Below are 14,022 nucleotides of genomic sequence, written 5' to 3'. Positions count from 1 at the left end.
GCTTTAAGGAAACTTTGAGGATCACAAGGGATTGTTATCTGGTAGGTTGTAAAAAATCAAACAACCGGGAGAGTATCATAGGTTCCGGAACGCTGGAAGGAGGAAAGAAAAATGGAGAGGAGAGAAAAAGGATAAGCAAGAAAGTGCAGGGAGCTTAAGGGTGTGGGGGGCTGCAGGATTGATTTAGTACTCAGGTCTGGAGATTGTGGCCCCTCTATTAATTCCAACCGCTGCTCCAGACGGTACTTGAGGGAAATGGAAGGAAGAGCCGTTTTGGGGGGTCATGCAAGTGATTACTAATCTTGCCACTAGAAAGATTTCCACTCCATGGATGACAAGGACACTAAGGAGAATTACTTTCCTCTTAGAAAGGGAATCATTCAGAGGTTAATTGAACTTGAGAAGCATATATTCTGTGATGGAAGCGACATTTATCATATTCTGCCAAATTAGGCTTTCCCCCTCTCAGACTATATGGGGACTTTTTCAGATTAATTGTCAAAACAAGAAGTTTTATGTGTGGATATTGACAAGCAGCGTGATATATACAGAACACATAATTCTTAAGCTAAAGTATTAAGGTAATAAATTAAGGGTGGAAAGTAAACACTTCATGGAACCTTAACTCCCTGTTCCTGAAATTTAGAAACAGGAGCTTCATTTCTAGACAGAAAATATCTAAAGATCAGCAGTACTTCTGTATCCAGTGGTTCTCAAGTTCTAGTTTACATATCATTAGCAAAATCACAAAGTGGTCTTTTCATTCAAGATACAAAATAGAGTGATCAGTGTATCATAATCAAAAGTGACAAGATAGTGATTTAAAAAACACCTGGCATTTATTGACAAAAGAAAAGGATTAAGTCTGCTCAAACAGTAAAGGATGAGCATTAGTATTTTTAAAAACAGAAGAAACAACACTGCAGGTCTCTATGCTAAAGTGATAAGGACTAAGGAAGTTTTAAGGTTGGAAAAAATGGGGATATGTATTGGTGAAATACTTTGCAATCGTATAGAATGATTATTTTATCAGCAGCTGAGAAGTTGACTTTGAGAAAATTTAGAATTGAAATACTTTAGGTGACAGGTAAAGGCAACTGTGAAAAGCAACATCTGATTTTAGGGGACAGGGTACCTATGGAAGAAGAGTGGTTAGGGGTGGAAGTGAGGCAGGAACAATACTCAGTTTCTATTCCTCTAGCACCTAGTGCCATGTGCTTGTTAAATGTTGAATGAGTGAGAAGGGCTTTAGAGAAATTGCTTTGGATATAGGGATACACTTGACTCTTGGAGAAAATACCCGAGATCATAAAGTTACTAATGAGATAGGTGTGGGAGATGAATGGTAAGGACATTGATTGTAACTTTTTGGAGTTTTCTACCATTGTATTTTATTTCTTCTCACTGGCATGTTCAGTGTGTTATTAGTGGTCAAATGAAAAGGAATAAAGTTCTAGATACACATTTTTTTAAGTCTCCAAACTCATTCCTACATAGAACAGTTACATTATTGTTTACTTTGCTGATGTTTAACTAAATGTAGCAAACTGAAGCATTATGGATAGGGAATAACAAAGTAACAATGAAGAGACAGATGTAGTCTTTTTCTTATTTAAATCTCTTGACTACCTCAGAATTCAAAGTAAAAACAACTTAAGTGGGAGGTTAACATTGTTTAATGCAAATAGGTTGATAAAAAATGTAGCAGATGACCTTGTTAATAATAGTTCTGTCTCCTAGCCTCACTGTGGTAAGTTGAAGAAAGTTTTCATTTTTGTTTTTGTTGGTTTTAGGGTTTTTGTTGGTTTTTGTTTTCTTTACCAGAGTGAGGGTACTTTTTTCTCTGATACTTTCTGAAACTCTTAAGGAGTTCGGTCAAAGGTGGAAAGCAATCAAATTTCTATTTTTGGTGTTTTACCTTTTTGTTCTCCAAACTGGTTATGGTCTATGTTCAGTTTGTTGCACTCACGTGGAATGTCTGTCAGCCCTTTCCTTGTCTATGGTATAAAGGAGACTGCAGGACCATGCTGCCCCGGTTTCTGGAAAGTCTTTCCAGATGAGGCTAATGCCCACTAAATGCACTTCTCTCTCCTACTGGGGGTGCTACACGATTTAGCATTTAGCCCTATAGTATGCTTTCTTACAGAATTTTATCTCATGTGTATGGATCTTGTACCTCTGACTAGATTAAATATTTTTGGAGCTAAGCGCATGACTTACGCTTCTGTGATGTTTTTAGCACACACTCGGCTTCATTGTGTACCTGATAATTTAAGTAGGATAATAATAGGTCAAATCTTTAGTTAGGGGACATTGCATTAATTTCTAGCATTGCCCCTTTGGGAAAACCAAAAGCTATTACTTGGATAGCATTGATAACTTGGGATAATAAAACCTGCAATGGTTATCTGATAGTCTAGTTGTGAGAATCAAGATAAATGTGATTCTAGATATCTTGCATATCGTAATGAACTTTTTAAATGTAAAGGACTGTTAATCTTGTATATCATAATGAACTTTTTTAATGTAAAGGGCTGTTATTGACTTAGGCATAGAGCAGACATTGATTCCGCATTCACAATGTGTTAGGTACTTCCTGGGCTCTGGAATTGCATGTCATAAAGGGTGAACAGGAAATGACCAGGTGCTTCCAAAGCAGAAGAACAGCCTGGGCTGAGGCACAAAGGCCGGGAGAACAACTAAGCCGTGGTTTGTTGTGGCTGAACCAGAGAATACTTCATGTGTATTAGAAGAAAATGGGAGGAAGTAAGGCCAGAAAGGCAAATGTGGGCTAAATCAGAAGGAACCTAAGGACTGTGGGTTTATTTTCCTTAAAGGTAATAAGGAGGATTTGGGTCAGTGACTGGATCAGTTTTGCATTTGAAAAGGATCACTGGCAGCACTCACATGACAGATTGGTAGAGGGCCTAAATGAGAGACAAAAAAATTGGAGATGTCGCTGAAGCTCAGTGAAGAAATGAAGAGGTAACTAGGAGAGCGGTGGTGGGAATAAGAAGGAGGGGGCCATTAAAAGAGGTAGCATTGGCAGATCTTGGTGGTACAGGAGATGAAGAAAGAGAAGCCAGGGATGACAGTGGGGTGATAGAGTGGATTGTTCCGCTATTCATTGAACTCTAAAGAAGAAAAAAGTTTTTGTTGAGGAGTTAAAGAAGTGGGGTAGATGATGTGTTCAGTTTGAGATGCCTGTCATATGCATTGAAAGATCCCGTGAGTAGTAGTATTTGGATATGTGGGTCTGGAACTAAAGGGAAAAGTCTGAGATGAAGATAGAAATTTGGATTAAGCATTTAATAATTGAAGTTAAAATGTGATTGTTTTCTCCAGGGATATTATGTGGAATAAGAGGGTAAAGGAGGATGCACATTTTACGTTGTGGGGAGGGGCTGATAGTGGAAGAACCCGAGGAGGCTAAAGACCAGTGCTCAGAAAAGGGAGCTGAAAATCTGGGAGGATTAATGGAAGAGTTCTTACTCCTGAGGAGTTCATGCATTGATTGACTGAAATGATTATATTTTCCTCTATCTACGATACAACACACAACACAGTTCATCTATTATTGTTTTATTAAAGTTAATGTGAAATGACTACCTGTTACTTTGTTAATTACAACAGAAATCTTGATATTTATGTTTAAAAATGTTTTTTAAAACATTTTTTAGATACAGAGTGTTACTATGTTGCCTAAGCTAGTCTGGAATTCCTGGGCTCCTCCCACCTCAGCCTTCCAAACTGCTGGGATTACAGGCATGAGCCACCATGCCTGTGGCTATTTATGGGTTTTCTGTCTCCATTTGGGACAACAAATCAAGTAAAATGTAACTTTAGAAGTTGATTATGATTATGGCTCAAGCAAATACCTTTTTTAAAAAAAGAGACAGATGGATAAAAAAGTTCGTTTCATGTGTGTCTCAGGTAAAATATGTTAACTTGGGGAGACCAGCAGTAGCCTGTTCTTTAAATCTCAGCTTTTTGAATCTCACACAAAATTTTTCTCAGATATCTAACTAGACTACTTAAATAAGCCAGATTAGTATTTTAGCATACTTTATTAACTCTGCTACTACTCAGAGTAAATTAGTTTTTGGAATGTAATGCAGTCAAAAAACCATCAAAATAATATCACAAAGCACTGAGTGGTCCAGTCATTTGAACTTCTGACAATACCTTTGACTTACAAACTTATTTGTGGGGAGTGGTATGTTAGTACTATACATAAACATTGATTGAGTTCGGGGGAACTTTCTGTATATACATTTAAAAATATGTTTTTTTAAATAGAGACAGGGTCTCACTGTGTTGCCCAGGCTAGTCTCAAACTCCTGGGCTCAAACTAACCTCCCCACTTGGCCTCCCAAAAGGATGGGATTACAGGCATAAGCCACTTCCCCAAGCCTAAAATTTTTGTAAGTGCCATTAGAATGTAAGAATTCTTTTTAAAAAATTTGATAGTGCAGGGTTGGTTATTCAACCAATATGCAATACAATATTCAATACTGTATATTCATCACTTCTCGGCCTTTTGGCGAAGATCAAGTGTAGTATCTGTTGTTATTAGCATAATATTGTATATGCAACCAATAGTCAATACAAGGTTGGTTGTATCTGATATGAACCAACATTGAGTTAAAAATGGACTTTTTTTGAGTATTTTTAAAAAGCGAATTAACTAGATTTGCTTACTTAACATCAAAGAAATTAACACATTACAAGTCTAGAAATAAAGATTTTAAAATAAATTTTGAATTTTGACCTTATCTTTTCTGAGAAAGCCTTTAAATTGATACTGGAAACCAAATAGGATATATTTTTGGGAGATTTGAGCCTATTAAAACAAAGACAAACAAAGAAGTGACCATCTAAAAGTCCCAGTAATGATTAGGTCCATTGTTTCAATTAAAGCATACCATGCTTGAGAGATAAAGTGTATTAAATATTTGACTGTAACTTTGTGTTAGAAATATGTTTCTTAAATCTATAAAAAAGATTTATAAATCTGTCTATACCATGTTTTTCAGTTTTATGGTACTTCTTCCAGACCTCTCTTCCTGACATCTCCATTAGTGTCAAGTATTTCTTCAACCCCCAGTGGTGCAACGTGAGCCTATTTTTAAAAATGTAATCTGGAAGCAATATGTAACATAGGAAGCAGTATGGATATATGGTTAAGCATATACACTATACACTTAACTGGGGTTAAGCAGAGATCAGACCGCGTGACTTTAAGCACCTGCTCTACCACAGATGATCTTCTAGAAGCTGTATAAATTAAACCTCTGAAGGTTTACGTTTCCTCATTTGAAAAATGGAAATAATAAAGTAAACCCTCATGGGGTCCTTAAGAGTTTAAATGAAATAATCCATATAAAGTGCTTAAGTGCCGAACATAGCATCTGGTGTGCAATAATCACTCTATAAATGCTAATTGGTAAAATTATCATCATTGTTATTATTAGTCCAATGGTGGTAGTAGCATGGAACCAGGCCTCTCAAAGTATGGCCTGCGGATCAGGGCCAGTGCAGACTTACTGGTTTGCAGTGAGATCCGGAGCTTGTGCCAGAATGTAAATAGGCAATGTCACTAAACATACTGATTAGTGTTCAGCTGACTTTTTTAAAATAGCAAGACCTCTTCAGTGTAGGAAGCAGTGAGTTGATTTGCAATCTGGTGCAAGCTCTTCACCTTGCCACAAACCAGCACCAGAGTTGATGTGGAGTATTCGACCAATGATCCTGCTCTCCAAAAAATAATAGCCCTTTATTCTGAAGACATCGTTATTCACTCATAATACCTCATTAACTTCCTTTTTTCTAAACATTGTAATAATAGATTATAAGTATATTGTTTATGAGTTCAGCAGTTATTTATTGATCACATAGTTTGTGCACAGCCCTATACCTTATTTTGTAGGAGTTGCAAAGATGGCTCAGAAATTAATCTTGCCTTTAGGAAGTCTGCCATAAACCCACAAGAGGAAATAAGTGGAATTCTAAATAAATGCATTGAATATATGCAATGAGTGTTTGCAATGTCGTCATAGCTTGGTTCCAAAGATTTCAGTATAGATAGGTATTTCCTTTTGCTGAGCCGCTACCACAAGAGGACAGAATTAATTAATTAATTAATTATTTTTCTGGAAAGGGAGTCTTACTCTGACGCCCAGGTTGGAGTGCAGTGGCACACTTCAGCTAACTGCAACCTCCGCCTCCCAGATTCAAGCAATTCTCCCACCTCAACCTCCTGAGTAGATGAGATTACAGGCACCCACCACCACACCCAGCTAATTTTTGTATTTTTTGTAGAGATGGGGTTTCACTGTGTTGGCCAGGGATATCTCAAACTCCTGACCTCGAGTGATCCACCCGCCTTGGCCTCCCAAAGTTCTGGGATTACAGGCGTGAGTCACCACGCCCAGCCAGTACAGAATTAATACCTTTTACTTTTTCAGCATTATGCTATCACAATAAAGTTCAGAGTTTGCTTTATTAAGATAGTGTTTGAATCTTGTAGGAGATTCAGAAACCTGCAGTACTAGGGAAATCTGGTTTTAGATATAATAACTAAATTATAACTTTTAAAGATTAGTATTGTAGAAGTTTCATCCATGTTTTTTAAATTACTAATTTTCTATTTCATCCTTCATGCAAACATATGAATTCTAAATGATTTTTCCATAGAATATGAAGAGACATTAAATAAATATTAAAATATTTATAAAGTTTTGATTAAAATGAGCACAAATTATTCTCAAAAAAATTCATTGCCAGCGTGGGCAACATAGGGAGACACTGTCTCTACAAAAATAACAAAATAAAAATTAGCCAGGCATGGTGGTGTGTTCCTATAGTCCCACTACTCGAGAGACTGAGGCAAGATGATCAATTGAGTGTGGAGGCTGCATTGAGCTATGATCATGCCACTGCACTCCAACCTGAGCAACGGAGTAAGACCCTGTCTTTAAAAAAAAAAAAAAAAATGCATTGCTCAAACAGATAATGTTGAAACAAATTTTGGAGTAATAGAAACATAATAATTTTTAAAAGACAAGGCATGTATATTTTATGTATAAATATATAGTATAGGGTTTACAAACTATGAATTAGATCACAAGACAGATTTATTTTTGCATACTAATTTACTGGTGAGTGAGCTTAGGGAAAAAAGGAAAATAATGCAAAATGTTCAAGTCATGAAACGTTATTTCATTTTTAATATTTCTTAGAATGTTTTGTATGGAAGTGGATTTATTGGTTTCTCTTATTGGCATGCTTGGTGCACCTGCTCATAATCACTTTTGTTGTGCCTTTTGCCATAAACTGTTATCAGCTCTCTTAAAACCTAATCTCACTAATGACTTTAAGAAAATTGAAGGTGGGTTTTAGAAAGATTATAGGTAATATTGAAGAATATAAGGCAGGCATGGTGGTGTGTACCTGTAGTTCCAGCTACTCGGAAGGCTGAGGCAGGAGGATCACTTGAGCCCAGGAGTTGAATACAGCCTGGGCAACATAGACTCTGTCCCTATTTCTAAAATTAAAAAAAAATACACACACAAACACATATAATGTAAAATAAAGAGAGTAACCTGAAATTTAAGAGGAGAATTGTAAGGAAAAACAAAGAGTAAAAAATGAAATTTGGATCAAGAAATGACTAGGTAAGTTAGACCCATGGCGCTTGAATCACAACCTTTTTACCATAGCAGATCAGGTATTTTGCGATCTGGTCCCATCTCATCTTTGAACTCATCTTGTACCAGAGTCTGTCTTTCTCTCCAGTTAGGTACCAGCCATACTTGTCTTCTTTTAGGTAATTGTCTGTAAGGTTGAGTCTACATACCATAGACAAAGAATTTCTATTTCCACACCCCACCCTCAGCCCCACCTAACCAGACCGCCTGTTCAAACTGTGTCCCTACCGTGTTCACATTGCAGACACATGGTAGGCACTCAAGTATTAGTTGAATGGGTAAATGGAAAACCCAAAAATGGAGGCATTGAGGATGAGAAAACTTGAGGACACAGAAGACCTATTAGATTATGAATGATACCGATGATAAAATACAATCAGATGTTGGTCTTAAAAGCATATGCTCCCTAAAGGATAGAAAATGATTCATTCATTATTTACTCAGCTGTAATTATTAATTAGGCACCCACTATATTTGGATTTAGGAGTGGAAATTACCAGTGAAGAAGGTATAGCTCCAGTAACAGTGTAAGTAAAGAAACATAAAGACATGGGGAAAAGATAATCACTAGTACAAACGGTTCAAGAGTCCCCTCATACTTGATGTTGCCTCCTCAGCATCTGCAGTTTACAAGCGGTCCCACAAAGATGAGTGATCTGCTAGAGCCAGCATGATACATGCCATTGTCTGAATCTCAGTGCAGCTCTGTACTTTTCAACACGATAACTCTTCTGAATTGATGAAGAAGAAAGCAGCTTGAATAAATGTTGACAAGGAGTTAATTTGGGGTTTGGGTGTATGATTCAAGGGAAGACCAGGAACCTCTACAAATATTCCAGTTTGTGGGTTTGTGAGTCTTAAAGAATTCTAAGAAAAGCAAGAGTCTATCATATATCATAAACAGAAGGGAACAAAAAAGTCACATAAATCCAGAAACGTAGTGAATTCCTGATAGAAGTGTTTAAACTCTATGCAGCAATAGTAAGCTACCTTGAACTTAGCTAAGAGTGAAATAGTGAAAGATGTAACTATGCAAGATAGACTGCAGTGGAGACACTAAGCCCCTGCATCATGGAGCTCACATTCCAGTGGAGGGCACCAACAGAAAACAAAGAGGGAAAATATATACATTATGTTAGGTGGTGGTCTTAAGGAGAAAAAACGAAGCAGTTAAAGAGGTTAGGAAGTGGTTTTCGGGAGTGTGGGAGAGCGGTAAAAGTTTAGATAGGGTGGCCAGGGAAGCCTTTACCGAGCTGCCGTTTGGTAAAGACCTGTATGCAGTGAGGAAGCTAGCCATTTGGATATCTGAGGGAGGAACATTTCAGACATACAGAAGGGTGAGCACCAAGTCCCAGAGGCAGGCATCTGCCACGGTGTTTGAGGAATAGCAGGGCGCCGTCTGGCTGGGGAAGACTGAAGTAGGAGCTGTTGCACATGAGGGCGGAGAGGCAATGGGTCCAGGTCATACAGTGATTGTTGGTTCTCTTAAGGATTTTGGTTTTTCCCCAGAGTGAGATGAGAGGGAAAGTATTGGAGACTATTGAGCAGAGGAGACGTGAGCTGACTTTAATAGGATGACTCTGACTGCAGGCTTGAGACCTGACTGTAAGGGGCTAAGGGTAGAAGAAGGCCGATTAGGAGGCTATTGCAGTAATCCCGGTGAGAGGGGATAGTGGCTCAGACCGTGTTCGCAGTAGAGGTTATGGGACACTTGATATTTTTTGAAGGCAGAACTGACATGATTGAATATATTAGTTTTCTATTGCTCCTATAAGAAATTACCACAAATTGAGTGGTAATTTATTGTCTTACAGCTTCGTAGATCAGAAGTGGGTTGTCAGTCTCACTAGACTACAATCAAGGTGCCAGCAGGACTGTGTTCCTTTCTGGAAATTATAGGAGAGAATCTGTTTCCTTGCCTTTTCTAGCTCCTGGAGGTCACTCACATCATTCTTTGGCCGTGGCCCCTTCCTCCACCTTCAGAGCCCACAACATTGCATCTCGCCGACCTTCTTCCATAATCATATTTTCCTCTGGCTGTGGCTAAGAGGGTCTTCTGATCTTAAGACTCATGTAATTCGATTGAGCTCACCAGGATAGTCCAGGATAATCTTCCAACCTCAAGGTTATTAATTTAATCGCATCTGCAGAGTCCCTTTTGCCATGCGAAGTACATGTTCATAGGTTCCAGGGATTCCTACATGCACATCTTTGGAGGCCATTCTACATACCGCATCAAAGGACCAGATGTGGGATTTAAGATAGAGAAAAATCAAGGGTAACTTCAAATATTTCGATCTGAGCAGCTGGAAGGAAATAACTAACTGAGATTGGGGGGACCAGATTTGTGGCTTTGGGGTACATGTTGGGAGCTCAGTTGCAGGCGTGTAAAGTCTGAGTTTCCTATTAAATATCCAAGTGGAAGATGATGCATAGGTAGTTGAATACATGACAATAAAGTTTAGATCAGTGGATCCTAAGGACAGATACACCCATACATCCATGTGTGGATGGCACTAAAGCCATGAGATGAGATGAGACCACTCAGGCCCTATTAAAGAGAGAAAGGGGAAGAGAGGTCCAGGTACTAAGCATTGGGAAACTTCCAGATATCTACCGAGTGCTAAAATTATTTATTTGGGAATTTGATAGGTGAAAAGTATGCAGTAATATTGGCTTGAATACAGAAAAAAAAGCACAAAAGAGGAGCACTGAATGGTGAAACATAAGAAGTTACTTAGGACGAATTAATGCTTTTGCTTCACTTAATGCCTTACAAACTTTGTCTTTCCATTTCTGTGAACTATATTTCTAGAATTACTGGACCAGAGCCAAACACATAAATGACTAAGACATAGCTTCATCTTACATCGACTTCTAATTCTACTTTGTGAAGGTTGTCTGTTAATTAGACATGTATTATTTTCATGGATGCATGTTTAAGAGCTGTAATAGATTCATTTCAAATGGCTGTCCTTGACAGAGTATGCTGTCTACAATATACATGTATGATAGCTTTGAAAGGAGTGAACGTCAGTCTTTCAGATTTAAATTTCTTGTAGTGGAATGTAGTTTATACCGATAACAGAACAGTTATTAAACTTTATTTTGAGTGACATCTAACCTACCATATTATTTGTTTCTCTTTCTTTAGACTGATACTGTTAAATTTGCCAATGGCCAAGACAGATCTTTTGTACATATTTAACTACCTCTAGGAAAAAATATTTACACAGCTTTCACCAGTTGCAAGATGAATAAGGAGAGGTGTATGAATGTTATTGGAGTCAATGGGCCCAAAACTCAGCCTCTAGTTGGGTCTCAGCCATTCCACCCTCCAAATTTGGAATCCAAACCATAGAGCAGCAAAAAGTCCCTCTGAGTAGTCAAAATCAAAGTCTGTAAATGTCATAGCTTTGCGCCTCAGACTCATTGGATTCAATGGTAGAGTCCTTTGTGGACTCAAGCTTTACAAACGTGTCTGTCAAACAAGCTGGTCTGGCTTCTAATGCACTGGTTCGGAGAGCAGGTTAGAAAGGCAGAGAAGAGCCTCACAAGGTAAGGGGCCACACACCACACTGCGGCATTGGTTCTGAGTCCCCAGAGAAGAGCAGGGCTCCAGGAGAGCAGTCTGGTCTTTGGCCTCTGTAGATTTCAGAGACATCTGAGGACATCATTCTGTTTTGGTAACTGATGTAATGGTGACCTTGAGTCACGAAGGAAAAGTTAAATTTTGAGTATAGTTTATTTAAGAAGGCAGAAGTTTGGTTATCTGTTTCTGCAATTCAAACTACCCTGGAACGTAGTAGCTTACAAAAACAGTGACCATTTGTTATCTCATGATACTCTGGGTTGTATGGGCTACTGTGGGTGCTGCTTCTGTTCAGTTGGCTGGGGTTGCAGTCATCTGGAGGCTCGACTGGGCTGGAGCATCTTAGGCAGCTTATTCACATGGTTGGAGGTTTGTGCTGCTGTGGACTGGAAGTTCAGCTTTGGTCTCTTCCCGTTGGCTTGGGCTTGGTTACCTCACAGAATGACACCTGGTTCCAAAGAGGAGTGTTTCAAGCATGGGAATATCTTGGAAGTGATTCAGTATCACTTACCTGCATTCTTTTGGTCATAGTGAGTCACAGGGCCAGCTCAGATTCAAGCCGAGAGGAAATAAACTGTACCTCTCCATTTGGAACGTGGCAAATAATCTGTGGCCATCTTTAATTCCACCATAACAGAGAAGTGGTTAAGGCTAATGTGTGTGGATACGTTGCATAATGTGTGATGAAGGGTCCAGGTAAGTCTTAGGTCTTTAGAAAGAAGACTATTCAGAAAACTTGATTATTTCCTCAGGGTTCAAAGTGGTCAATGCTTTACAAGTAAGATTTTACTGTAATTATAAGATTATTACATACTTAGGGAGTATTATAAATTAAGAGAAACATTTCTATTTGGTAAAAATAATAGCTGTTCTTTTTTTTTTAAGGTAAAACAGTTAAGAAATACTACCTAAGGCAATCAGTGGTTATAATATTGAATAGCAATTTAATTTACATGTAGGCTGAGAACCCTTGGAAGGGATTCTAATCAGAACAAAAGAAAAATAGAATATAAAATTAAATTTTAACTTCTCTTAAGCAGTAGAATTTTCTGATTCTTGGATACCTTCCCAGAGTTAGCTTGTGCTATGATCTCAAGCTACTGTGCTTCCTGGAGCTATTCTGTGGGTCTACTCTCACCTTAAAGAGGCAGTGAAGAGTTCTGAAGTGAATCCATATTACAACATTTCTGTTATACCTTTGTAATTCCATTTTAATTTTCAAACACTGGCTTTCGGATGAATTTTTAAGAACTCTACTTGGGAAGAGCTGTAAAGTTCTTCTCCCCCTCTGATTATTTATCTCTAAACTAGCTTATTCGTCTGTGAGTTTTAAAACTTTCTATCCTGCTCTTGCTGCCATCTTCAAAATATCCTTTATATGTATATCTAGTGCCTAGTTTACTCATCTAATAAGCCCTTAGAAGACACTCAGCAAATGTTTTTTTGAGTGATTGATTGTTGCCCTGGAGCCTGTCTTGACCAATGGAGAGAGAGCTTTTCTTACCACTTACTAATTAGGAACTAGCCATTGGGCACACTGGCTCTAACAATCTAAAGCAATAACTAAGGTAAATCAGGTGATCTGAAAAGAGCAATAACTTACAAAATATCATGAACTGTATTTTACTATTCTTTTTAACTTGAGTTTTCTTTTTCATTTGTACCTGGTTAGTATGAAAAGGGGCTTATTTCCAGCAACACTAATAGAATTTTTCTTTTTAATCACTAGTAATTGGAAGAGGAAAGATCCTTCACCTGACATGTGGAGACTAAGTTATTGCTATAAATCTTGCTCTTTCTTGGGTGACTTCTCTTCATGTAAATTAAAAGTTGTCCTTAATGGCTTCTTGGACCTGACATGTTGGGCTCAAGACCCAAGAATCTCAAGAAATATGCTAGAGATTTCTGGTTTAATTAAACAAAAGACCTTATTAATAAAAGCCAGCCAGCTGGGCACGGTGGCTCACATTTGAAATCCCAGCACTTTGGGAGACCGAGGAGGACAGATCACTTGAGCCCAGGAGTTTGAGCCTAGCCTGGGCAACAAGGCAAAACTCCATCTCTACAAAAAAGTACAGAAATTAGCTGGACATAGTGGTGTACACCTGTAGTCCCAGCTACTCAGGAGGCTGAGGCAAGGGGATAACTTGAGCCTGGGAGGTTGAGGCTGCAGTGAGCCATGATCGTGCGCCACTGCATCCAGCCTGGGTGACAGAGTGAGACCCTGTCTCTAAATATATACACACACACACATATATATAAGCCAACCATAACCACATACGGAAGGAAATAATAAATTCATTCCCCTCTCTTGAAAAGTTTTAAAAATGTTTTTCATTAAAGGATTTCTTAATAATAGACTTTCCTGTAGCCTGTGTTAGAGGAACACTCACCAGGCCTTCACAGTTCTTTCCTTTTATAGTGTCCAGCTCCTCTTTTGACATGGGATTAGGTGACCACGTGATTGATTAGCCTCACAATCACAATCCTGTCCCTCCTGTTGCTTTCCATTCACAGTTGATCAAGACACAGAGCCTGTGATAGAGGTCAGGCAGAGAGCACGAGGCCCAGTGCAGAATCATTTTCTGAACCAGCCAGGAAAGACAGGAACCAACCAAACTTTAAACACCAGCCTAAATTATTCCTGTTCTTTTAAGCAGGCAGCAGAAATGACAGAAACCCATTAACAGAAAAAAATAATGCTTTTCATTTGAATGCCTA

The 14,022-nt window shown here is 38.4% G+C and overlaps 1 protein-coding gene and 1 pseudogene across 1 annotated transcript in view; both read left to right on the top strand.

The window, feature by feature from the left end:
- The window catches only part of DHX32 (DEAH-box helicase 32 (putative)), a 56,039-nt gene that overhangs the window by 852 nt on the left and 41,165 nt on the right, over positions 1-14,022 (top strand). The gene's annotated exons all lie outside the window — the stretch shown is intronic.
- On the top strand, positions 4,525-4,661 carry LOC119628245 (U2 spliceosomal RNA; annotated as a pseudogene).

The sequence above is a fragment of the Chlorocebus sabaeus genome, chromosome 9 (assembly GCF_047675955.1).
Source record: "Chlorocebus sabaeus isolate Y175 chromosome 9, mChlSab1.0.hap1, whole genome shotgun sequence".
In the NCBI taxonomy this organism is placed as follows: Eukaryota; Metazoa; Chordata; class Mammalia; order Primates; family Cercopithecidae; genus Chlorocebus; species Chlorocebus sabaeus.
Note: the sequence above shows the minus strand (reverse complement) of the source record. Positions and strands in the feature narration are given on the sequence as shown.